Source organism: Trichosurus vulpecula, chromosome 8 (genome assembly GCF_011100635.1).
Source record: "Trichosurus vulpecula isolate mTriVul1 chromosome 8, mTriVul1.pri, whole genome shotgun sequence".
Lineage (NCBI taxonomy): Eukaryota > Metazoa > Chordata > Mammalia > Diprotodontia > Phalangeridae > Trichosurus > Trichosurus vulpecula.
The window spans coordinates 169,363,040-169,390,252 of NC_050580.1; the positions used below are offsets into that span (position 1 = coordinate 169,363,040).

The 27,213-nt window shown below is 38.2% G+C and overlaps 1 protein-coding gene across 4 annotated transcripts in view; it reads left to right on the plus strand.

Moving 5' to 3' along the window:
• The first annotated feature begins 1,122 nt into the window (after positions 1 to 1,122).
• Positions 1,123 to 27,213, plus strand: part of GABPB1 (GA binding protein transcription factor subunit beta 1) — an 80,186-nt gene continuing 54,095 nt past the window's right edge. The window contains exon 1 of one of the 4 annotated variants that reach the window (XM_036735003.1): positions 1,123 to 1,340. The gene's annotated coding sequence lies outside the window, so the exon portion shown is untranslated. Of the gene's footprint in view, positions 1,341 to 20,193; positions 20,220 to 27,213 lie in introns of those variants that run through there. The other 3 variants (XM_036735006.1, XM_036735007.1, XM_036735005.1) reach the window with 3 other exon arrangements.

Sequence of the window (27,213 nt, forward strand, 5' to 3'; positions counted from 1 at the left end):
GATACAAATTAACCAAACTGTTATACCTTGTGAATTAAAATATTTAAGCCTAATGAGAAAACTCCTCAACAATTCAGAGTGGCAACTGCTCATCGATTTATAAGTATCCTGGAAGCTTTACAAGTTAGTATAGAACTGAAGAACACAAGAGGTTAAATGACTTGCCCAGGGTCACACAGTGCTTGAACTGGGTCTTCTTGACCTTAAGGCGAATTTTCTACCCATTGGGTGAAGCAGAGAGCAGCACCTTGGAGCTCAAGCCCTCTTTCCAAGGGGGTCTCTGAAAAATAAGGATAAACGCTTCAAAGTTAAGTTTGTGGCATCTTTGGCGTAAGGAAAGGCTGCTTCTTTCACATCCGTCAGGCCGAGGCAACCCCTCTCAGGCCAGATTTCTTAGTGTCTTGGCATGTTAAGAACCAGTCCTGGATGCTCAGTTTTGTAAAATACCGTCAAGATACAAATACTTTTCCTTGCTTTGTCCTCTGGCTCCGATCCACACTAGCTGGTTAGGACTATGGTTGCTTCAAGTCAATCCCCTAGGTTGTTCAGAGTAACACGACACCCCTTCTCCCTGCCCCCCAAGCCTCCCAGAATTCTACTAGGCACAGTTGGCCGGCTTATTAAGCTGATGTGCACGTTTCCATCCCCCACTTCCCTTCCAACCACACAGGACATGGGGGCATAGACGGATCTCGGGTTCCATCAAAGGCAAATAAAGGTCAGAGAAGCTCCGCTGGTCGTTTGCTTTTTTCAATTAATAGAAAAATTAAAACAGGCGGGAAGGCACCAGGAACTGCCTGCGCTCGGGACAAGCGTCCACATGGACAAATAGCCACCTCCCCCTCACGGCACGCAGGCGCAGTACCAGCCGGGACTCGTATTTATCACGAGCAGATCATTCCGCCGGTTTCTTTGTGTAGCAGAAAACCTTGAAATGGCATAATTTCCTCTCCTCGGTTAAATATCAGAACCGCCATCCCCTCTCTCTCCCGCGGGGTCAGGGGTTAGGATACGGGAAAGGCAACTCGAGTTGGGAGGGGAGCAAAAAAAAAAGGGGAGGGGGAAGGTTAGGTTGAGCTCAGCGAGGGCAGGGAGAAGGGAGGGATGCTGGGAGCTCGACTCACTCGCACACCATGTGTCCCTCCGCGAGAAGCACGGGGGACTTTTCGGTGGGGATTTTGGGCGCCGACCAGACGCGGCATTTTCGGAAAATAGCGCCCGGTGGTTCTGAAGCGCTTTGTTGATAGCGGGGCCGCGTCAGCCCGGCCGGGTACCAGGTGCCTCGGGTCCCCGCAACATCTCCCGCTGCTCCCCCGCCGCCGCTCCCGAAGCTTTTCCAGGTCAGTGCGGGTCTGTGCAGGGCCCTGTTACCACCGGATGTGGAAGTTGATCTCTTCGCTGGTAAAAAATAATTCCACTTCCCCCGGAACCCAGATCATCCCCGCGATTTCCTGTTTATTGCATTAAGGCGCCGGGTTTCCGGGGCTCCTGGCCCCGCTTATTCCGCGGGGGTCGGTGGGGGGCGGGGGTCGGTCGGGGCTGCCCTCCCGCGCCGCCGTGCTTTGTCCGTTCGGCACCCTGCTTCTGGGGAGGGGCGGGCAGACATGGTGGCGGCCGCCGCCCCCTCCCCGGCTCCGGCGGGACCCATTCCTCTCTCTCCTCCGGCCTCCCCTCCGTCCCCGTTCGGCGGGCCGGTTCCGAGCCCGGCGCCCCCTCCGTGGGAACATAGGCGGCGGGGGTTCGGCCGGCGCGGGCGCGGCCTCGGCCCCGATCTCCCGGGCGCCGCGGGGCCTCTTTGTTTGCGTCCCCCCCACCTCCTCTCCCCTCCCCCCCACCCGTGCGGGGAGGCCCTACTGACAGCTCCGCCGCTGGGGCCCCGGACTTAGGAGGCCCCCTCGGAGGCCCCGTCCGTGACCCCCGGTGCACCGATCCCTCGGGGGACGGGGGAGGGGAGCCCGGAGCCAAGCTGGGACGGGATCGGCGGTACCGCGAGCCCCGAGCGGCCACCTCGGAGGGCTTGGGCCGCCGGAGGACTCTGCCCGGCCATCGGGCAGCTGCCGAGGGAGCCGCGCGGGGCGAGAAGGAACTTGGGGGGATGTTTGCTAGACTCCCGTGATCAGGGCAGAGAGATAATCCGTGTCGGTTTAACCTGTTATTAGGGAAGCGTTTTTGTGACTAAAAATGAGGGCGAGGACGAGAGTGCCCGGCTGGGGAGAGAATTTGGAAAAAGTGAAGAAGCTGCAGGCTTGGGGAGAACTGGCTCCCCCCTTATCCCCCCTTCAAACTTGCTCTCACTCCACTCGCCCAGGCTTCAAAGCTGATTGGCCTGTGCCGGAGCACATCTGAGCGGAGGAGGGGCGGGCGGCCCCGCTGCTGGGGGCGGAGGGAGTGGGGCGCCTGCTAATCTCTAACTTTTAGGCTGGGGCTCTGATTTGCTGTCTCCTCGCTGGCAAGTCACTAACTCTATGTGACTTAATTTTTTTCCGCGTCTTCTGGAAAATGGCGCAGCAACTGTCAATAATTTCTGTAGGGGAGTTTGGGATCAAAGAATGAAAGATGCTGTACTGTGACTTCAGATATTTTAAGGGAGTTTTGAGCACTGCAGTTGAATTTTTTTTCCCCTGCAATTCTAAAGTTTGTCTTCCCCTTAATAGACATTTGAAGGCGACTTAAGTTTTTAAAATCATTTTAGTCATTGCCCATCTGTGTATACCCGTTTGTCTGTGATGAACAAATTAGGCTCTTCTGTTGTCAGTCCTTTCATTTAAATTAAAGGAAAAATTATTCCTCTCCGCTGTCTTCTTCAGCTTGTGTTTCCTGTCCTCTGATCTGGCTATGCAAATGTCAGTTGACCTTCACAATATACCTTGTTCCATATCTGGTGTAAGACCCATTTCAAAAAGATGAATAAGGAAACAGATTCAAATACTGTCCTTGAACGGCAAGAATTGTCTTATTAAAGTTATAGGTTAAGTGCATGACTATTTAAACTTTACGAGTGTCTTAGCATGTTAAGAGCCAATCCTGGATTATCAGTCTTGTAAAATACGGTCATGACGCAAATACCTTTCCTTATTTTGCTCCCTGGGTCCGACCCACACTAGCTGGTTAGAGTTGTTGTCGCTTTAAGTCAGACGTCTAGGTTTAACATAATTTGTGCATGTGCCCAGAGACCCAAGATAGGGTTTTCAAATGAATTGACAATAATTAGCTGGAAGATTACCTTTAAATGGCTTGTGCAAGGTTTCCATTGTAGATGATGTGTGATGAAAATGTGCGTAAATGGAATTTTTGTAAATGGAATGCTTATCTGTATAGTACATATTTACATATAGTACATCTGTATAGTTATATTTAAAGGAATCTTGGTAACTTAAAACTTTTTTTGAAGCAGAAAATCCTTTTGTGAATGCAAATGAGTACACATTAGTTTCTGTTTTGTGAGTTTGATTTTAAAAATATGGGTAATCCTACACTGCTTGTATACTGTATTTCATTAAATTCTGCTCCCAGCTCTGTATTATTTATCTGAATCGTGGGTTGTCTATTTTTTAAGAACATAGAAGGCATTTTGTGTTAGGTCAATTGGCTATCTAATCTCAAATTCTTTGATCATGACACTGAAATGATTTGTGAGGGACTGTGGTTGAAAGGTTATATTTGTTTCCCTAAATTCTCTTAATCTGTTAAAACTGCAACAGTTTCTTTAAACCTTTCTTATACTTGTGTGTCTGGATTGCATAGACAGTTATATAAATGAGATCTTTCAGATATTTTAATGTTTGTTTATCTTATGTTGATACAGAACACAGTGGTGTGCATAGATGGGGACATGGTAGACTAATCCATGCTACTCCAGTTAGATTGGTGACTTGTGCAAGGAAAAACTCATAGTTGGTATTTTAATTTCTCTTTCAGTAAGAGAAACAATTGTGGGAGTTTTCTGAGAACCCCAAAGAGTATCCAAGGCAACTTCCAAATATTCTATCATCCCCCACCCTGCATTCTATGGTGAAACCTTTAGTCTTAATGCAGTAAATAGGAAACGGAAAGTAGCAGGAGGATGATCTGAGTTGGAAACAGCAGGAAGGAAAAATAGATTCATTCGGTGCTCCACCCACCATATGTATTGAAGTGTCTCTACCCTTTGAAATTAGGCTGTTAGTAACCTCTGGTTTTCTTTGGAGTTAAATAGAATAAACAACACAATGAACTATTACAAAGTGTTTGTGATACTAGACTTTCAGAATTTTGATCATCTTTGTGGTAGTAAGTAAACTAATTCTGTGTTCTTTGAGTTCTAATCTGAGGCCCTGAAGTTCTGTACTACTCTATTCAACCCAGCAAACATTTATTAAGCACCGTGGGGATAAGTTGATAGGGATAGTGCCTTAGGATACAAACCCAGAAAAGGTCCCACTCTTGAGTCTTCTACTTTTGCATGAAGAGGAAACATTTGGCCTTTACTCTTTTTAGGAATTACATAAAATAGTGCCAGGGAAAATCTTTTTTAAGTATTTTATTTTTCTCAATTACATATAAAAATAATTTTTAACATTCATTTTTCCAAATTTTCGAGTTCCAAATTCCCTCTCTCCCTCTGCTCCCCCTTACTTGAGAAGGCAAGCAATTTGATATAGGTCATACCTGTGTAGTCATGCAAAACATTTCCTTATTCATGTTGTGAAAGAAAACAGACCCAAAAACCCCCAAGAAAAATAAAGTTTAAAAAGTATGCTTCAGTCTGCATCCACACTCCAGTTCTTTCTCTGCAGATGGATAACATTTTTCATCATTGTCTTGGATCATTGTATTGCTGAGAATAGCTAAGTCATTCACAGTTGGTCTTCTCACAGTATTGCTTTTATTGAATACAATGTTCTCTTGGTTTTTCCCACTTCAGTTTTCATCAGTTCATGTAAATCTTCCCAGGTTTTTCTGAAATCTGTCTGCTCATCATTTCTTGTAGCACAGTAGTATTCTCTTACATTCATATGCCACAGCTTGTTCAGGCGTTCCCCAATTGATGGGCATCCCCTTAATTTCCATTTTTTTGCCACTTAAAAAGAGGTACTGTAAATATTTTTATACATATAGGTCCTTTTCCTTTGATCTTTTGGGGATATAGACCTAGTAATAGTTTTGCTGGGTCAAAGGGTATGCACAGTTTTATAGTTTGAGGCAAATTCTTAATATGTTTGAAGTACAAATTTAGATTTCAAAATTTCATTTTGGTTGGCCTGAACTTTATTTTAAAGCCTGGTGTCTGGTTGTATGTGGAATCTAGTTGATGTTTATTTGAATTACCTTGTAGCGTATATCAGATTTCACTTCTACAAGAAAGAATGGTTTTACCCATGAATAAAAAGTGGTTTAATCATAATCTAGTCTAAACATGAACAGTGTTTTTTTAAAGGTAATCTAAAAAATCTCAAAATAATTCGATATATAGCAAGTTATTTCTAGCCATGATCTTTTAGAACATGAAGTGCCATGAAGACTATGAAAAAGATGTGGTGTGGTCGTGAAGCAGTAGTGTAGGGATAAGAGATGAACAGTCTGAGTATTATACTTGATACCCATACAATGTTAAAAAAAAAAGATATAGGAGAAGGTAGGTAAGAATTGCACTGTGTTGAGAAGGTGTGGTTGAATGGGTTACTTTGTTCACTTACAGAGGAAATACAACTGAGATGACAGATCCATTGAAAAACTATGACTTCTTAGCTCAGAATCCCATTAGTCAGTTTCGCCATTATTGCACAATTCCCTCTCATTAACTCCAGCACACTTTAAAAAAAAGACACGTGTTTAGGTTCATCATCCTTAAATCCGTAGAGCTTTTTAAGGTCCTATGCAGAAGTCTTGTATTTAGGGGACTCTGGAAAGGGAGTAAGGAAGCCAGAACTGGGATAACTTGTGGGTGAGACCTATGCTTCTTCAAGTGGGGAAATTTCTTCCAATGTGGTTAGAGCTCTGAGTATTGTAGTTAACATTGTATTTGTTAAATTTTTTGAAGTTGTTATTAATTTCTTATCATACTTTTTAGATTTTAAGTTCTTTAAAGTAAAACTATATATTTACATATAGTGCTGAACACAAAACAGTGGGTGTTTAATAAATATTGTTGATAAAACTTAGTCCATTCACATAATAATTCAGTGATTGATGGGCCAGGATGTACATTTATTTAGGCTCACTGGCTATTAGCTTTGAGAAAGTTTCTACTTTTCCTAGAATTATAGATTGACAGGATCTTAGCAGTAGAAATAACCTGGGAGAAATCTAATTCATTCACTTAAATGAAGAATTTGAAGCTCAGAGAGATGGATTCAGTTCAACAAGCACTTACTAAGCAACCACTCTGTTTAAGGTACTGTTATAAGGCACTAGGGACACCGGAAAAAAGTAAGACTGCCCTTAAGGAGCCTTAGTTCTACTGTGTGCCTTATTTCACACAGCATATTAGCATATGCTAGGGGACTAGGATTTAGATCTTCTGATTCTCAACTTAATGGATAGTCATAGGTAATTTTAGAAAGAAACCTAAACTCTTGTTTAACTCTAGTCTTAATTCTTCAGAGCACAAATAGTAAGAGGGCTAATACCTTTATCTCTTGACCTATGTCACTACAAGGGGTTTTCCACACCTACTGGGTTTGATATTTATTAGACTGTCTGGGGCTTAATACTTTTATACATCAGGATAATATGCTTAATTGACGAATTTGGGGTATATATCCCTTTTCTTTTAAAACCAGTTAATACATAGATAGCATAATTTTTCCTCAACACATTTCTTTGAGACCCAACATGGTCATTATAGTAAAACCTTAACTAACCAGCAGTTTCTTAGAAAAGAGATTGACGAAGGACTGAGGACTAAGCAGACAACCCTTTTTACTTGATCATGTGTTGGAAATCTTTTAAAAATGGTCTTTTTTAAAAAATACATTAGTCTATTTTCCTAAATAACTGAATCTTTGATTCTGGATTTTTGTAGTATATCAGTCAGACAAATCTTTCTAAATATAATGATTATTGTATAATAGTTAAAAAGTAGGAGCTTGGGTTTGAATCTGTAATGTCCTAAAAGGTTTTTTTTTTTTTTTTCTGGGACTTAAGGGATGAACTTGTTTTCTGTTGAATTGATACTTTTCCTTAGAAACTGGATTCCAGCCAAGATTATAGTTAATTGTGGTTTGATTATGCTGTGTATTTTGTTCATAATTAAAGTCATAGTTTTCAAGTTATTTTAAATTTCATGTATCTATAAATTAGGCAGAAAAAACCCCATAGCAGTGTGGAAAGATGACAATTTGTAGTTGGAAGGAGTGGATTCAGATTTTGTTTCCTCTTCCTCTCTACCTGCTTCCCTCATATGATCTTGGACAAGTAACCTCTCAGGGCCTCAGTTTCCTCATTTGTAAAATGGGAGGATTGGATTATATGATCTTGTCCATCTTTTAGATATATGATTCTATGCCTATTTTAGAGCATTTTATGATAAGTCCTACTTTGAGATGATACTTGTATATTCTGCCTATTTTGTGGATTAAAAGAAAGTTGGAGTCAGCAAAGGCTTTCCCTAATCCTGTCTTCTATGTTCTATAATTTCCCTTCAGAAAAGAAGGAAAATTAAGAACTTTGTTTTCATCGTATTTTGTGCAGGAGTTTAACAAGACAGGGATGTGGCTTATTATTTTATAAGTCACAGAAAATTGAACCCTTTAACCTCATCCATTTTACGAAGATCATAACCCAGTCAACATGCTTGAATTTACCATAATCGTATATATTTTTTAATTTATTGTGCCTTGTTTCCTGTATTAGCTTGTAAGTTCCTTAAAGACAGGGATTTTTATTATTTCTAAAACATTTCAGTTCAATTCAGCAAATACTAAGTAGGGACTAGCATGAAATACTCTCCCAGGTGTTAGCTCAGGATATATAGTTTACAGAAGGCAAGTTTTGTTCTCTCACATAATGCTATACATCTTGGGTATTTAATAACTTCTTGTTGACTAATGTTCCATAACCCCAATGAAATTTTTAGATTTTTTCTGTCATTAAAAAAATCAATTAAAAAAATAAAGACTATGATATATACTTTTTCCCCCTTAGAATTCACTTGGTACATTAGATAACATGGGAAGATTTGAAAGAAAGAGCAAAGAAGACAAAAATACAGGTTAGATTCCATTATATATAGTACAGTGAATTCCTAGGGACTATCCACATTATTCTAGCACATCACTCTGTTTTGTTTATAAGGTAGGATTTGGTTTCGTCTGTGGTCAGCTTTGTTTTCCACTCTAGACCATTTATCTACTGTAACCTTTTCATAAGGTGGATGTTCTTACAAGGCAGTATCACAGAATCTGAAAGCTTGTATTAACTTATTCCATCATGAACTTGATTTGCCCTTCAGTATTGTTTTCATTTACATTATTGTAGGCATTGTGATAATTATTCTTTTGATTCTACTTTCAACACAGTGTGTCAATTTATGTAAGTTTTCCTATTCTCTGAATTCTTCATATTTGTCTTTTCTTACAGTAAAATAGTAATGTATTACATTCACATATTGCAATTTGTTCAGCCATTTTCCAGTTAATAAGAACCTACTTTCTTTGCTATTTTTTTCCATGAAGTGCTATATCTATTTTGATATATCTGAAATTCTTCTTTCTGTCTTTGACTTTTGTGAGGCACATGAGTAGTAGTGGGCTTTGAATCATTTAATAAATTTTCTCACCAGAAAGATATTACGTAGGGGGTGGGACTTGAGCTGACCCTTTAAGAATGGGTGAAAATATGCTGAGAAGACACAATGAACAGTTGCAATCACTTCAACATCAAATTAGCCGTTGATTCCTCAGAGTAGGAAATGGAAAAAGAAAAAGCCATTGTCCTTAATAGTCATGATTTCTATAAAAATGTAAAAGATTTAAAACCATCACCACTAGGAGGAGTCTAAAGAACCCAGAATTCCCCATTGCAAGCAATACTTGATCTTTCCAAGTGGAGAGATGTTAGGTAGCCAAGGATAACATTGGTTTAGAATTCAGACTCATCTATAAAACTATGAAGGAAGATATTCAATTATTACAATTAGCATTGCCTTATAAAATAGTGAAAAGCAATGAAAGTGAAAACAAATCGAAAGAAAACTTGGAATGAGACTCAAACCATGTCATCCTAAGAGCATTTAGAGATGAATCAAAGAATTTTAGAGTTGTAAAAGGACTTCAAGGGACATAGATCAAACCATACCCCCAAAAGAATCCCTTCTACAACAGAGCAGATAAATGATCATTTAGGGTAAGGGTTCTTAACTTTCATTGTGTCATGAGGCCCTTTTGCAGTCTAATGACTCCAATATATATCCCTTCTCAGAATGATGTTTTTAAATGTGTAAAATAATACATGAGATTAACAGGAAAACCAATTATATTGAAGTACATTTATCTATGTATCTATTTTTAAAAAACCAACTTGATGGGCTCCTGATTAAGAGCCTCTGTTCTAGGGTTTGCTTAAAGTCCTCCAACGATGGAGAATCCACCACTTCGTAGGGCAGCCCATTGAATTTTTGGATAGCTCTGATTGCTATAACCCTGACAACAAACCCAAGTTGGGTGCTTTCCAACTTCTGCCCATTGCCCTTTGTTCTTCCCTCTAGGGTCAAACCAAACAAGTTTAATCCTTTTACATGATATCATTTCATGTATTTTTAATTTAAATTTTGTTTGACATTCTCTTGATCACATTTTTTTAGGGTATGAATATTTTATCATTATAGTCACCTTCAGACATAATAACCCTCTTCCGCTCTTCCTCATCCCCTCCTTCCAAGAGCCTTACCCTGTAACAGAAAAAACAACAATCAGTTAAACAAAAATAATTGACCTCTGATAGCATACGCAACATTCCACAGCCAGAGGGATGTACGTTTCTTATTCTTTTTTGCTTCGTAACTAGTATTTTATTTTTTCCAATTACATGTAAAGACAATTTTCAACATTCATTTTTGTAAGATTTTGAGTTCCAAAATTTTCTCACTCCTTATCTTTCCCCTTTCCCCTAAGATGGCAAGCAATTTGACATAAGGTATATATTTGCAATCAGGGAAACGTTTCTACATCAGTCATGTTGTGAAAGAAGAAACAGAACAAAAGGGAAAAGCCACAAAAAACCCCTCAAAAGTTAATATGCTTCAATCTGCATTCAGACTCTGTAGTTCTTTCTCTGGATATGGATAGAATTTTCTGTCATGAGTCTTTTGGAATTGTCTTGGGTCATTGTATTGCTGAGAAGAACTAAGTCAATCATAGTTGATCATCTCACAGTGTTACTGTTACTGTGTATAGTGTTCTCCTGGTTCTGCTCAATTCACTCAGCATCAATTCTTGTAAGTCCAGGTTTTTATGAAAACTGCCCGCTCATCATTTCTTATACACAATAGTATTCCATTACATTCATATATCATAACTTGTTCAGCCATTCCCCAGTTGATAGGCATTCCTTCAATTTCCAATTCTTTGCCACCACAAAAAGAGCTGCTATAAATATTCTTGTAGAAATAGATCCTTTTTTTTTATTTTTTAATGATCTTTTTGGGATACAGACCTAGTTGTGGTATTGATGAGTCAAAGTAGGCACAGTTTTATAGCCTTTTGGGCATACTTCCAAATTGTTCTCCAGAGTGGTTAAATCAGTTTCACAAGCCCACCAACAATGCATTAGTTTCCCAATTTTCCCAAATCTTCTCCAACATTTATCATTTTCCTTTTCTGTCATGTAAGCCAATCTGATAGGTGTGAGGTGGTTCCTGTGAGTTTTTGTAATTTGCATTTCTCTAATCAGTAGTGATTTAGAGCATTTTTTAATATGACTATATATAGTTTTAATTTCTTCTTCTGAAAACTGCCTGTTCATATCCTTTGACCATTTATCAATTGGAGAATGACTAGTATTCTTATAAGTTTGATGACTCTATATAGTTGAGAAATGAGGCTTTTATCAGAAACACTTGATGTAAAAAGTTTTTTCCCCATCTTTGTACTTCCTTTCTAATCTTGGTTGCATTGGCTTTCTTTGTGCAAAAGCTTTTTAATTTAATGTAATCAAAATTATCCATTTCATAATGTTTTCTGTTTCTTATTTGGTCATAAATCCTTCCCTTCTCCATCAATCTGACTTGCTTATTCCTTGCTTTCCTAATTTGCTTATATCATCACCCTTTATGTCTAAATCATGTACCCGTTTGGACCTTATTTTGGTATATGGTGTGAGATGTTGGTCTATGCCTAGTTTCTGCCATACTATATATTCCAGTTCTCCTAGCAGTTTTTATCAAATAATGGGTTCTTATCCCAGGAGCTGGAGTCTTTGGGTTTATCAAACAGTGGATTACTATAGTCATTGTCTTATGTACCTAATCTATTCCACTGATCCACCATTCTATTTCTTAGCCAGTACCAAATAGTTTCAATGATTTCTGCTTTATAATATAGTTTTAGATCTGGTAGGGCTAGGGCAGGGAGGTACATTTCTTAAACTCTTTTCTGCAGTCAGGATTGATTGTTATGATTACACAGCATTCCATTTCACTTTATTTTTCCTTTTATTTATGTTGTAGTCATATACATACATATATTATGTTATAGTCATATACAAGTGTATATATGTATATATACACATTTGTATGTATGTATACATATGTTGTCATATACAAGTATATGTGTGTATACATACATACATACATTATATATATACTTTCCAAATTCTCTTGTTTCTACTTTGCCATCATATACTTGAGCCAACATCTTCCCTGCACTTTCCCCCACACTCCAGTTTTCTTTTTGTCCCCGCCCCCCCCACCCCCAAATCCTTATATCCTTCAGTTGTTCCTCATATGGCATAGACTCAAATCCCTTTTTCCTATCTTGGTTACCCTTCTCTGGATATTCTCCAACTGGTCAGTATCCTTGATCTGAACATTACATTCCAGATAAGGTAGAGTATAAGAGGACTGTTACCTTATTACTGTAAACAGTTCCTTTCAGTGTGGTTTGATATAGTATTAGCTTTTTTGGCTATCACCTCACCCTGGTTGACTCATTGATCTTGTAGCCCACTAAGATCTTTTTTCAGATAAACTAAACTGTCTCACCGTACCTCCCACACCAGGGGAACAACAAGTAGACATAAAGTAGAACAAATTTGTCACTTTGTAGGACTACACATTTAAATTTCAACACCTCATGCACCAAAGTGTCGAAGGAAGAGGCAGAAATGATTCTTGAGAAGGCAAATTAAGGAGAGGTGGTTGGATAAGACCAGGTACATAGTGGAAATTTGTGCTGGAGGAGACCGTCTTGAAAGCACTGAGGTATTGTTTTGCAGATATCTCAGAGAGGGTAAGATGACAGAATATTGGGAAAAAAATATGGATAAAATAATCAATACTCTCCTAAAAGGATCAAGTGAATAACAATAGCTACGAGTTTACGTGCTAGTCTTTTCATTAGTAATAATCTTTACAAGAGAAATATGCGTATGTATCCAGGATATCCTCAATGGAAACACAAGAAGGATATGACAGACTTTTGCAAACATTATTCTAAAGAAAACCTCACCTTTGCAGTTAAACAGTTTGCAGTAAGATCCAGAGCATACAAGATCCTGCTGTGTTTATTGGTGGCAGATTTTTTTTTTTTGAGGGTGGAAGGGAGGGCAATTGGGGTTAAGTGACTTGCCCAAGGTCACACAGCTAGTAAGTGTCACTTGTCTGAGACCCAATTTGAACTCAGGTCCTCCTGACTCCAGGGCCGATGCTCTATTCACTGTACCACCTAGCTGCCCTTTAATCAGGAGTCTTCTCCAGTCATTATTCTCTTGTCTTCCCACGTACTATTTCTACTTCTTTGTTTAGATGTTTGTTATTGTCCCAAAGAATGACATAACCAAGGTCCAAGTGGAAAAGAGATTCAAGATAGGTCTTCCATATAATCCCTTTTTGTGGGTGATACTGTACTTTCACATAATCTCCTTTTGTGGGTGATACTGTACTGATTACAAGTTCCAGAAAATCTGGCTCCTTGCCAGTGGGATCCATGATTATTCAAAAGAGATTGGCCTAATAATCAATAAAAAAACCTAAATAGATGAAAAATCTGTAATGACTTGCAGTTGAATTTTTTCCTAATAGGCCACATGCAGGAATATAGGGCAAAATGAGGTTAAGAAGCATTTATTAAGTAAGTATTTACTATGAATCAGCCACTGGGGATACAAATAGCAAAAAGAATGGTTTCCTGCCCTCAAGGAGCTTTTATTCTAAAGGGGGAAGACAACACACAAAAGATAGCTGAAAAATGGGGAGGGGTGAGGAAAGATGGTACTCACTGGGGGTATAGTGGCAAAATTAAATAAACACTTCCTGGAGGGGAAAGAAGACTGTGACTCATTCCCAAAATGGAAGCCCTCTGAAGGAACTTAGTAATTGGCTTGTCAAAGGAATGTTCCAGAGTGATAAGGCAACTGACTTGTGGTGAAATCCAGATAATCAGAACCGCAGGAGGGGAATAAAACATGGCCAGTTTGGCTCATCTTGAAAATATATACAAATCAGATTAAAAATCTTGGAACTCTACAAACTCCAAAGACTCAGTTGTAGGTGTTTCAGAGGGAAATATAAAAAGACATAGTGGACTCTACCCTAAACACTTATAAGCCAAAGTGAGCTTCTAAAGTGCAGGTCTGACCATAGCATCTCTTTCCCAATAAACTCCAGTCCTTCCATATTACCTCTAGGATCAAATATTCAGTCCTCTGTCTTTTAAAGCCCTTCAAAATCTGGTGCCTTCTTACCTTTACAGTTTTCTTATGTATTACTCCCTTGCACACCCAGTTCAGTGACACTACCACTCTTGTTGCTCCTTGTGTGAGCACAAGCCTCAAAGAAGAATATAGCTTGGGCACAAATTCACCTGGAATTCCTGGAAGAAGTGGAAGAAAAATTTTTTTTAAAGAGTTTAAAATGTTTTTTATAAATGAAATTAGAGTAGTAGAGGAAAGTGCAAAAGAAATGAGTTATGGCAGAAAGAAATGGAAATGGAATTAGCAACTTGGCACAAGGTACAAAACCTTTCTCAAACAACAAACTCCATAAAAATTAGAATGGAATAAATAAAAGCACAATGACTCCATAAAACAAACAAATATCAAAATGAAGTCAAAGGACTGAAAAAAACAGAAGAAAATGTAAGGTATGAATATGCTTTGAAATCATAGCAAAAACAAAAACAATAGACCTAGAAAACAGATCAAGGAGAAAAAATTTAATACTCATTAGGCTACCTTAATGCTATGGCCAAAAAAAGATCCTAGAATATTTTAATAAATTATAAAAGAAAACTGCCCTGATATCTTAGAACCAGAGGAAAAAGTAGAAATAGAATATATTAGTCACTACCAGGCTGAAACCCCTCAAGAACATTATAGCTGAAATTCAGAGCTCTCAGGTCAAAGGAAAAAAAAATCCATCAAGTAGCAAAGAAAGAATTCAAGTACTGAGGAGCTACAGTTAGAATCATACATGATTTAGCAACCACCACCATCAGGGAGTGGAGAGCTTGGAATATAGTTTTCTAGGAGGCAAAGGACATAGGCTTATAGCCAAGAATAACTTACCCAGCAAAATTGAGTATAGAGGGGGAAAATGGATCTTTTTTTAAAAATTATTTTTAGTTTTCGATATTTACTTCCATAAGTTTTAAATTTTCTCCGCCTCCCACCTCCCCAGGATGGCATAAAATCTGATTTAGGCTCTGCATACACGTTCTTATTAAACGTATTTTTACATTAGTCATGTTGTATAGAAAAATTAGAACGAATGAGAGGAACCATGACAAAGAAAAAAAACAAAATATAACAAAAAAGAGAGCAAATAGTGTACCTAAGTCTTTATTCAGACTCCATATATTTTTCTCTGGATGTAGATGGAATTTCCTATCATGAGTCTTTTGGAGCTGTTTTAGGTTCTTGCATTGCTGAGAAGAGCTAAGTCTGTCAAAGTCAGTCATCACACAATGTGGCTGTTACTATGTACAATGTTTTCCTGGTTCTGCTCACTTCACTCAGAATCAGTTCATATACATCTTTCCAGGTTTTCCCAAAGCCTGACTGCTCATCATTTCTTATAGCACAATAGTCCATTACATTCATGTACCACAACTTGTTCAGCCATTCCCAATTGATGGGCATCCCCTCAATTTCCAATTCTTGGCCACTACAAGAGCTGCTATAAATATTTTTGTACGTGTAGATCCTTTTCCCATTGGAAAAATGGATCTTTAGTAAAATGGAAGACATAACAAGCATTTCTGATGAAAAGATCAGAGCTGGGAAGAAACTTTGAAGTTCAAACATGAGAGTTATGAGAAACAAAAGGGTAAACCTGAATAAACAACCATAGGGAAATAAACAAAGTAAATTTCTTACATTCTAATGCAGGAAGATGATACATGTATCCTGTTGAATTCTATCAGCATCAGGGTTCATAGAGGGAATCTAATTAGCCAGAAGGCCTGGATTGGTTCTGTTATGTCTTAACGATCTTAAGAGAAGAAGAGGAATATATTGGGGATGGGGAAAGGAAAGGAAAATTAGGGAAGGTTGTCCCACATAATCAGGCTGTACAAGTAGACCTCTACAGAAAAGGAGCACAGGGTGGAAGGGAGTGGTCCTGATACTTAAACCTCACTCTCATCCTAACTGGTTATAGGATAGAAGAATGCACACACACACACACACATCAAAATTGAATATATAAATCCATTTCACATTACCGGAAAACTCTTTGAGGTGGCAAAGAACAAGTATCCAAGGGGGAATTAGGAAATAGTTGAAATAAGTTACGGTGTATAAATATGATGGAAAACTATTGTTCTACAAGACAGGAAAAGGATGGTTTCAGAGATACCTGAGAAGACTTAATGAGTCAACAAAGCCAGGAGTACAATATATGTTATACTAGGACAACAATATGGTAAAGACAAGCAACATTTGAAAGAATTAGGAACTCTGATTAGTGTAATGACCCAACTACAATTCTAGAAGACAAATCTTGATACAAACTACCTACCTTCCTGATAGAGAGATGAAGGACTTTAGAGCCCAGGGTAAGACATAAATTTTTTTGGACATGGCCAGTGTAGAAATTTGTTTTGCTTGACTAACATGTTCGCAATGGGGATTTTGTTTTTCTTTCATTCGTGTGTGTGTGTGGGTGTGGGTGTGGGTGTGTGTGTGTGTTGTGGGGAGGGTTGTAATGGGAAGGAGAGAGGAGGATTTTTGTTGATTGAAAAAAAGATATAATTAAAAATATTGCCTCATTTTATCCTCACAGCAACTCTGTTGTATCCAACAGACTTTATATCCTGAGAGATATGCAGGGATCTCCTTTCTTCCCCAGGGATGTGGGTGAGACAAATGTAATATTTTGTGTTTAACTCTGGAACTTCTAGCTAGGTTTATTGTGGGATGTTTTGAATAATCATAATTATGTACAGTCCTGCTGTAACTTATGTGTTCACAAGAAGCACAATACTAGGCACAATGGTGGAATAAAAACCCCAGAGCTTGTGGGAAAAATGGGGATAAGAGCGCAAAAACTTTTGTCAGTGACTCATTTAAAAAAGGATAGTAACCTAATAAATTCAGTAACACAGTTTTATACATATTAGATGGCTAAGAAATATATAAATATTACAATAAATAGTGGGCCTTGGGCTGTTGCTTGCCTGTGCCCCAGTTCCTATAGGACTAGACTGGCAAAGTCTTCCATAAGCTGAGCAGGCTGCAACTCTTGGCAGAAAATGTGTGTGTCTGTGGGGTGGACCAGACCTTTTCTACTCACAGTTCCTGCTGTACCAGAAGATTATATAATAAATGTGGCACTTTACCTTGTTAAAAACCTGAAGATTGCCGATGGAATTTGGCATTTTTGCATTCTTGTAGTTTCTCCAGGAAGAAATCTCCTAGAAGCAAACTTGAAATTCACGTTATGCTCTAAATACTGTTTTGCAGTATGTCAGTCATATTGGAACAAATTTGTGTTTTTGAAATATGTATTATAACAGAACTAACTAAAGCTTAAGTCACTGTCCAGTGCATTCTCTTCTAATAGATCCATAGATCAATTGCGAAACACTTCATTTGGGATAGGACAGCAAAGTAAATAACAAGGAATGTCAGGCTGTAGGATCATTCTCGGTCCTCCACCACCTCCTTCCCTAATACATTTAGGAGTAGGATCTCCCTCACACTCCCATGCCACTAGGGAAGGGGACACATCCAGCATCACCCTACACAGGAGAGTTGTGTCATGGCTAGAACATTGCTTATGTTTCTATCTCCCGACAATTTTCCTCTTCCTTTTGCACCTGCCTTGATGTGATCTTAGAGCTTCTTTGCTGTCCTAACTCCATCCTGTCTCTTTAGCCATTATACACTGTTTCTGTATCTTCTACCGTTGCTCTCTCTATCTGATACTGTTGTGTACTGCTTCTCTATCAGTCTGTCATTGTGCTCTGCTGTTGCAGCTTTTACCTTAGCCATGTGTTATTGCTTCATTGTAACACCACCCCTCCCCTTAATCCCTCCTGGTGATTAAGCAGACATCTTTTGCAATTTATGTTAGGGAAACCTACATCACACCCAGCTGACACACAAAAGGATGACCTAGGTGGTGTTTTTTTTTTAAGGCCTTTTCCATCTAGTCCCTGACACTAAAAAGTCCCTAGTGAGTGCTCTGATTCAGAATAAGTAAAATTCTTTCATCTCTTCCCCATTCTAGGTTAAAGATTGTTAGCTCTACACACATTCTACAGTCTCCACTGAATCTTCTTGAGGTTAAGATTAAACAGAGGCACTATTTTCATTTTTCATCCCCCCCTAACTAGAGAAGGATCTTTGCTCTGCATTCCTGTCATTTAGTCAGTTCGTTTTCCTCTTTCAGCTGCCTTCTTGCAACTTGCTAGGGCTTTTCTTGGTCATTATAATGCTAGAGTTTAACTGTAATATGTTTAAGAGAGTTTAATGTTGGATTCTCCCTGGTTTGGATCCTGTATATTCTTTCTATTTGCTTATCATCACTTTTCTTTGTTAATTCTAAAAAGTTTCCTGGAACAGTTTCTGAAATACAATGTTCAGATTTTTTTGTTTAATTTTTCTTATATGTCATATCTTCAGTTATTGCATTTTTACCCAGTCTCATGTTTTCATTTGAATTTGTATGTTTCCAAAATCTTTTTTAGCAATTCATTTATTTTCTGAGCTTTTTTTTTTTTTTTCCTAATCTTGAATTATTGGAAGTTTTGTTTTCTACTTTAGCAAGTCTGGTTGCTTTTTTTAATATTAATTTTTTTGACCCTTATTTTCCATAGTGGTTACTCATTTTCCTTTTTTCAATCATTTTTGCTATCTTTTAATTCTAGTTTTGGCTTTCACTACTTTTTAAAAAATTCTCTACATGATGTTTTTTATTTGCGTTGTGTTTTTTCTTACCCATTTTAATTCTTTCTCAGTTTATCTATTTGAGGAAATCTCTTCAGAAATATTGTGTTGCTTTTCCCCATTTGCCTTGTTTGTGTTATTTTGGCTGTTTTGGTGGCTTGATTTTTTTTAAAAATAGTATTAATGTACTTCACCATGCTTATTTTCTATTGGTTTCTTATTATCATTACCTTTTGTTTTTAACCATTTTCTTCCCTTTGATGTTAATATTTGTTATTTTTTGGAGGGGTTTTTGAAGGGCATGGCTCATTTTGAACCTCTAACTTCATTATCTTGACTAGAAAGCCCTCTTAAACACTTAACTAAGGGAGTTTTTTATTACCTGTCAGTATGCTTTTGATATTGAACAAATATCTAAGCTGGATATTCTCATAAGAATATTATTTAAGCAGTCATGACTAATAAAAATTTTATGTCCACAGGGTGCATAGGCACTAAAGGTGTACTGGGTATTAAAGAGTTTACACAATTTTGATTGAATGAGATTATAATCTTAAATTGATGAGTAGATTGGTATGTATAATCAGACTATAAATAGAATGTGTAAAATGAATATATAGCAAATACAGTAATAGTGTGTGTAATTAAGATGAAATATTTTAATGTTTTCATGGGTCACTTGTGGAGTAGGAACTTTTAGACAAATTTATTAGCACTGTTTTCACATTTGGTATCAGATTTATGTCTTTTCAATGTAGAGACAGAACACTGAAGTTATAATCAAAATTATGATACTTCTTTAGACAATATGACTTAGGAATATTCTGACATTATTTCTGAAAATACAGTAGAGTGTTAACCTAAGTCTTTCTAGCAGTTTCAGATTAACATCAGGGTGACTTGACTTAGGAGAAGCCATGACATGTTAGTTTTTTTGTCATATTGAGTGATTCCTAACATAGTGAGTTCATGTTTCCTCAAACCTAGATACAAGCTAATTCTATGATGTTTATAGTTTTAAGAGATTTTTTTTGTTGAATTTCTTTACAAAGTTGGAATTTTTAGCTCCTAATTAATTCAGCCACATTATTTTCATAGGGTTCCTATCTTGTGAGAAGACTCAAAGAAATAAATATAATACCTAGAAAGAGTGACTTGTGCTTACATGTTAAGATTTGCAAATGAATTTATATAAATACAAGTTTGAGTGTGAAGGTACCAAATATGGAGTCAGAGGGCTGGGTTCATTTTCTAACTCTGCCAGTCCTGTTGACTTTGAACAAATCCTAATTAGGCCTCAATTTCTTCTACCGTAAAGTGAGGGTGGATTGTTTTACATGGCTTCTGAAATCCCTTTTAGTTTTAAATATATTGTCTCCTTGGGTATGTTTTTTTTTTAAAAGGTTAAATTTGAAGTATTCATTTAACATCTAATTTATTGTCTTTTGCTTAGCTTAGTCAAGAAACATTTATTAAACACCTACTATGTATCAAGGACTGTGCTAAGTGCTGGGGATGCAAGTATGAAAAAAGGACTGCCTTACCCTCAAGGAGTTTACAGTCTAATTCAGGAAGAGAGCACACAAAAAGAAGCCAGAAAGAGGAGAAGACAGAGAGAGAGAGGAGGATAGAGAAGGTATCCAACTTGGGGGTACAATGGAAAAGTTAGAGAAGTCTCAAAGTAGTACAGCCAGGTGAGAACTGAGGTTTTATTTTTGTGCCTTGAGAAAGACTATTGGTTAGACTTTGCTTTAGTCAGTGTTGGTCATAAATCCATCATGTGGTAAAATATGTGATGATAGTATACAAAAAAATTAAAAAACAACTTCACTTCAACAAACATTTATAGTACATATCCAGCATTTTGCCTTGATTCAAACAAGGCATTTTGAGTGTATGAAAGAAGAATATGACCTGTGCTTTGTCCATATGGAGTTTATAACCAACTTATTTAAAGCAGATACCTAGGATAAATGTAGATTGCATGTTTAAGGAATGGAAATTTTTAAAAATTCATTTTTATTTTAATTTTCGTTCTGAATTCTCTGCCCTCTATCTTCCTTTTCCCCATCCATTGAGAAGGCAAGAAAACAAAATTCATTAAAGATATGAATACTCAAGCAAAAACCAATTCCTTCATTAAGAAGGAGGAGGAGGAAAGAAAGAAAGAAAATGTTTCAGTATATATTCTGAGGATCTTGTGTTTTGTGATGAGTCCTTTGAAATTGTGGTTTGTCATTGTATTGATCACAGTTTAAGGAGTAGAAATTTAAAGGGAAAGATTATTGTGGGGTACAGTGTATTTAGGGAAGGCTTTCTGTGAAAAACAGGAATCTTGTAATGGATTTTGAACTAATACTAGGATTTGGACTCATGGGGGTGGGATGGGGTGTAAGGACTTAATTGGAGGAGATTTTCCCTATTGGAAAGAAGTGAAAGATGATGTTCAGAAGGCAAAGAGGGGCCTGTTGATAGAAGACCTTGGCTGCCAGGATCAGTTTGGAGTTTATATGAAGAAAGGAACATTAGCGCAGTCCTAAGCAGGACAGTAACATGAAAAAAGCTTTATTTTAGAAATTACTTTGGAAGCCATGTTCAAGATGGAATTGAGGGAGGCAAATGGGTTTCACAGAGACCATATTGACCTTCAAATGGTTAAATTTTCCAGAGGTATTATATCAGTGTCTTCACTAACCATGCTAGACTATAGCTAAAGGAAGGCAGTAATCAGTTGTTTTTAAAAAATGTTTACTATGTGCGAAGTAATTGTAATTACATTGTGCTAAGTAATCTTACATTTTATAGATAATCCTAGAATTTGGGGATTGGGATGATTTTTGAAAATTCATCCTGTGTATGATGAATTTAAACATATACATGTTACTCTTTTAACTAAAAAAATGAATAGTTGTGCCTCTATATTGACTTCCCACTCAAGCTACAAAGGGCTTAGCTTAAACTGCTAGCTTTGGAGGTGGCATAAAATTAAAGTCTAGATTAGTTCACATTCCATTCCTTTCTCTCATGTTGCAATTCCCATGCCACTCACTGAAGCACAGAGCCCTGGCTAGGTTGCTGCCTAAAGGCTTCCTCTTCTTAATCATTCCCCTTTGACATTCTCTGCCCTCTACTTTCCCACATGGCTTATTACTGCCATGTTCTCTAGGCAGTTAGGTGGCACAGTGGATAGAGTCAGAAAGATCTGAATTCAAATTCCGCCTCAGATGCCTTACTGGCTGTGTGACCCTGCTCAAGTTCACTTCAGTTTCTTCATCTATAAAATGAAGTTAATAACAGCACCTACTTCTTAGGGTTATTGTGAGGATCAAATGAGATATTTGTAAAGCACTTAGCACAGTGCCTGCCACATAGTAGGCACTTTAAAATGCTTTTCTTCTCTCCCCTTCTTCCCCAACACCCTCCAGCCTTCTCCTCTTACACTTCTTCGTACTTTTGCTTTCTTTTATCCCATACTTCTTACTTTGATGTCTTGGTTTTCCAAATGACAGTATCTTCCAAAATGGCAATTTATGATGCCTTTTCAAGATACTAGGGCATATTGTAGTTTGTAAGGCTTAGGATAACAAGGAAGGCCATGTTATGCTATGGTGGGGTGGGGCAGTAATGTAGCAATTGTTTCTAGTAGCCCTGAGGAAGTTATTAGCATCTCTTTCATCTTGGGACTAGGGCATCCCAACAGATACAAATAGCATTTCTTGTTTTCTCTTCTAGGCTGGCCTATTATATTACAGTTGTAGTAAGGGTTTATCCATGAAGGAGGAGGAGAGAGGACCAGATGTGACCTTTTTTAACAAAAAGTATTATGGCTGTTGGGTATATAGTTTTCTTGGATGGATTCCATGTGTGGCTTTGTTTTTATTCTCTTCTATCATGTTAACCCTGGGGAAGTCCTGTCTGTTGGACTGTGCAACATCTTGGGCACAGAGAATTCCAAAGAGTTTGGCAATGAGGAATTGTTCCACAAGGTCATTGTCAGCTATGTTATTGAAAACACCGTCTGATTAATTTCCTACTGTCTCAAGCATTCCTGTCAGAGGTCACAAGTCTTTAATACAAGGGGTTTTTGGAAATTAATTATTTGGTCTTTCTGCTTTAGTGTATTAACATTTATCTGATGATATATGGTGAGGGTATTAGAATGAAACATACATAGCCTTTTGTAAGTGATATTATACGATAGACCACATCTTTACCAAAACACATTTGACTGAAAGATGTAGAGAATGCAAGATTTCTTTGTGCTTACTGTTTGTGGGCTCCAAAAACATTTTATTTGGTAGAGCAAAGCCTTCCCTTCCTCTCTCCAAGGCTTTTCTTTAAGAAATGTTTCAAGGTTTCTTGAAAGATATATTAGAAATAGTCTTATTTGGCAACTTTTGATTATCAATATCAAGGCATAAAATAGGGAGATATATTCCCAGTAAGGATGTTTGCTACTGTCATGGAGGAGAGGTAGCAAAGGGGAATTCTTTGTTGAGATCCTAACATAGTCGATCTCCCTAAATGAGATCTACAGTTGCTTAAAATGAGTTTAACCAAACACTGTCTTTGGGAAGAAACAAGGATGTGAAGAATTATTTTTGTCCAAATAAATGATTTATAGTTGGATGGATAATAAATAGAGCTTCTGTAGTATCAATTAAGTTGGGACTTCCTTACTGTTTTAAAATGATTAATTAGGTGTCTTTGATAGAGCCTTTCTAGGTGCTAAGCCCCAGGCCCAAACCCCTATTAAGTGCTAAGCCTATGTGGGTGTGAATTGGTAACTAAGGTGGGACCAACTAAGGGAGGCCTGATTAGATCTTTGCTCCTAAGTTTGCCCCAAACCCCTAATTACTAGGTGCTAAGCCTATGTGGGTGTGAAGCTTCCAGGGTCCTAGGGGAGGTGCTGACTCCAGAGAATTACCTAGAAGGGTGTATGATGGACAGGAGCAGGGTGCAGTACATTATGAAGAAAGAATTATAAAAGAGAATCTATGTAAAGGTTGTCATCAAAGAAATGTATAAGCAAAGAAAAAAGAAGATGATGAGCTGTTTCTATAGCGAGAATGAGGGATGACAGCTCAAATATTCTTGGTATGCTTTTGTCACGAAAACTTGAGGAAAGCCCCCTTCATGTTAGAGGGGACCCGTTGGGAAGGACTTTGTGAGGAAATGTGCATTTATTTCACTGGGAAGAATACTAACTTCATTGAGCTCACAGATTCATTCAAGCTTTAAATTTTTGCAAATTGAATAAACTAATAACTAGCACAAATAAAGTTATAAAATCTTTTCTGGTTTCAGTTTTTAAAAACTTTCCTAACTATACATATATCTCATGTTCTTTAAAAGGCTATATTATAAAACTATTGCAAAAATGCCTCTTTTCCTAAAAAGTTGCTGATCTCTCGTGTGGTTCAACACTTTCAAAATTTCAGGTTTTTTATTTAAGCCACTCCCATTGGCAGTGCCCATGAATGTACTATATTCCAGTGCCCTGGTTTGAGTTCCAGTTTGGCAGATCAACATTCAAGCATTTATTAAATTCCTACTGTGTGCCATGCACTATAGTTTAAGCTCTAGGAATACAAAGAAAGGCAGAAAACAGTCCTTGCTCTTCAGCTTACAATCTAATGAGGGAGACAACGTGCAAACAACTATATACTAACAAAATATACAGATTAATTGGAGATGATCACAGAAGGAAGGAAGGCATTAACATTAACAGGGATTGGGAAAGGCTTCATAAAGAGTAGGATTTTAGCTGAGACTTCAGGGAAACCAGAAAGTAGAGATGAGGAGTAAGAAAATTCCAAGCATGTGGGACAGCCAGTGGAAATGCCAAGTCTAGAGATGGAATTTCATGTGGAAGGAACAACAAGATTAGTATCACAGGATGGTAGAGTATGTGTATGTGTGTGGGAGGAGTAAGGTATAGGAAAATCAGAAAAGTAGAAAGGAGCCAGCTTATGAAGGGCTTTAAAAGCCAAACAGAAGATTTTATTGAATAGGGTAGTGACATGGTCAGATCTTCACTTTAGGAAGATTAATTTGACAGCTAAATGGAGAATGGATTGGAATGGAAAGAGATGGATTGGAGGATGGCCCATCAGAACACTTTTACAGTAATCTAAGCATGAGATAATGTGGGCCTGCACAGTGTCAGAGAAGAAAAGGAGATGTTCCTAAGGTAGAATGGATAGGACTGGCAACTGATTTGGATATGGAGAATGGGAGACAATGAGGAGTGGAGAATGACACAGAGATTGCAGGCCTGGGTGACTGGGAGGATGATAATGCTCTTGACAGTAGTAGAAGAGTTAAGAAGAAGGGAAGGCTTGGGGGTAAACATAATGAATTCAGCTTTGGATATCTTGATTTCAAGATGTCTATGAGATGTCCAGTTTGAGATGTCTATAATAGACAGCTGGAGATGTGAGACTGGAGGCCAGGACAGAAGTTAGGGCTGGTAAGATCAGAGAATCATCTTCAAAGATGTGATAATTGAATCCATGGGAGCTGAGGCAGTAAAAAGAGGGTTCAGCATAGAGCCCTAGGGGACATCCATGGATAGTGGGTGTGACTTGCATGAATATCCAGCAAAGGAGACTGAGGAGGAGCAGTCAGACAGGTAGGAGAACTAGGAGAGAGTAGTGTTAAGAAAATCTACAGAGGAAAGAGTCTCAAGGAGAAGAGAATGATTGACAGTGGCAAAAGCTACAAAGAGGTCAAGAAGGATGAGAATTGAGAAAAGGCCATTCAATTTGGCAATGAAGAGATCACTGGTAACTTTAGGGAGAGTTGATTCAGTTGAATAATGAGCTAGACGTCAGAGTTTAGAAGGGAGTGAGAGAACATGAAGTGGAGACACTTAATGTAGGTGGTCTTTTCAAGTACAGCTACAAAAGGGAGGAGAGATAGAGGATGATAGCTACCAGGGATGGATGGTTAGATCAAGTAAGGTTTTTTTTCCTTTGAGAAAAATTGAAACATACGTGTGTTTGTAGGCGGTAGAAGCCAGTAGATAGGGAGAATTTAAGGATGAGAGAGTAGGAATGATAGAAAATCAGTCTGTTAGAGAAGGTGGGAACAGATGTGATCAAGGGTACATGTAGAGGGGTTTGCTTTGGCAAGGGGAAGGTCTACCTTTTCAGAGGTGAGGGTGTAGTTAATGAGGGAAGACATGTGAGTGTGGTAAAAATAGGACGAGGGCAGAAAAGGTTTTTTTTTTTTTTTTTTTTTTTTTACTGTGAAATATGAAGCAAGGTTGTCAACGGAGAGGGAAGGGGTCGGGGAGTCATGGTAGGTTTGAAGAGGGAAGAAAAGGTTGGAAAGAGTTGCTGTGGTGACTGGTATAGTTAGTCAGGGAAGTGTAAAAGGATTGTCTTGCTACAGTGAGGCCCCAATTGAGATTGTGTAACACGTTTGTAGTGAACCTGGTCAGCACGGTTTTGTGATTTTCCCCAGCTTCATGGAGCAGGACATGAGTAGGAGTGAAGGCAGTGAATAGTGAGAGCAATGCAAGGCTGAAGGTTGGCAGATCAAGATCGTTGATAGATTAAAGGAACAGGGGCTTCAAGAGAAGAAGACAGTATAGAGTTGGACTGGTTCATTGAGGGCTGAGGATGGGGAAGGGAAGAGAATATAATCAATGTAAAACGTGATGGACTGAGAAAAGAACTAAGGAGTAGAGTCACTGGAGGTTGTGCTCAGGATAAAAAACAGGATTAGAGATGGCAAGACAGAGGAGAGTTGGGATGAACACAAATTTAAATAGTGGAATTTCAGAATTCATGAACCTAGAAGTAGAACACTTGTAGGTGATGACAAGATCAAAGGTGTGACCATCTGTGTGTATCTCAGGGAGGATAGAGGATTAGGTGTTAGGAAATGAATTAAATGGAGGAAATGTGAAGTTAAGTTATTGGAGGAGTTTATCGGTATGTACATTGGAATGCCCTAATATGACAACAGGAGTTGGGGAGGAGATGAATATTGGGAACCAGGTACTAAACTTGTTGAATAAAGGAGAGTGTCCTGAAGTTCAGTCAGTTATAGCTACCACTCTCTTGATTGGGTCATAAATGTGAGTAAAGCTCATGGGAGGAGTCACTGTCAAACAATAGTGGTAGAGGGAGAGCTTGGAAGTAGTAGAGGGAGAGCTTGGAAGTAGTAGTGGGGAGCAAGGAGATAGGAATGAGAGAGCTTTCAGTGGGGGAAGGAGAACAGAATTTGAACTATGGCAGCCAGGAGTTCAGAATCACTGGGATGTGGAGGAGATGGCAAGTTCACAAGCACTTTTTATGACTTCGGACCACACTAGATTTCCTAGTCCTGCAGTATTGTGCCATGTTCATACCTTTCCCCTTTGTCAGAGGAGGCCTCAGATTTGACCAGGAATTTTGTTGGTCCATTGAAACTGATGATGAGAGTAGATAACCTCAGGGATTTCTGACCTAATATCAACTGGAAATCATTTATCATGGAGTTTAGAACTAGAAAGGACCTTAGAAATATTTAGTCTGACTCCCTCATTTTAGAGATGAAGAAACTGAGGACAAATAGATAGTGAGAAGTTGTATTTGAAAATAAAGTTTTCAAAGATGACAAAATACTGGAGCATAAAACCATGAAGTCATCTTTAACTCAGTTTTTGCTTTTTTTGCAGATTTTTACAAAGTGATC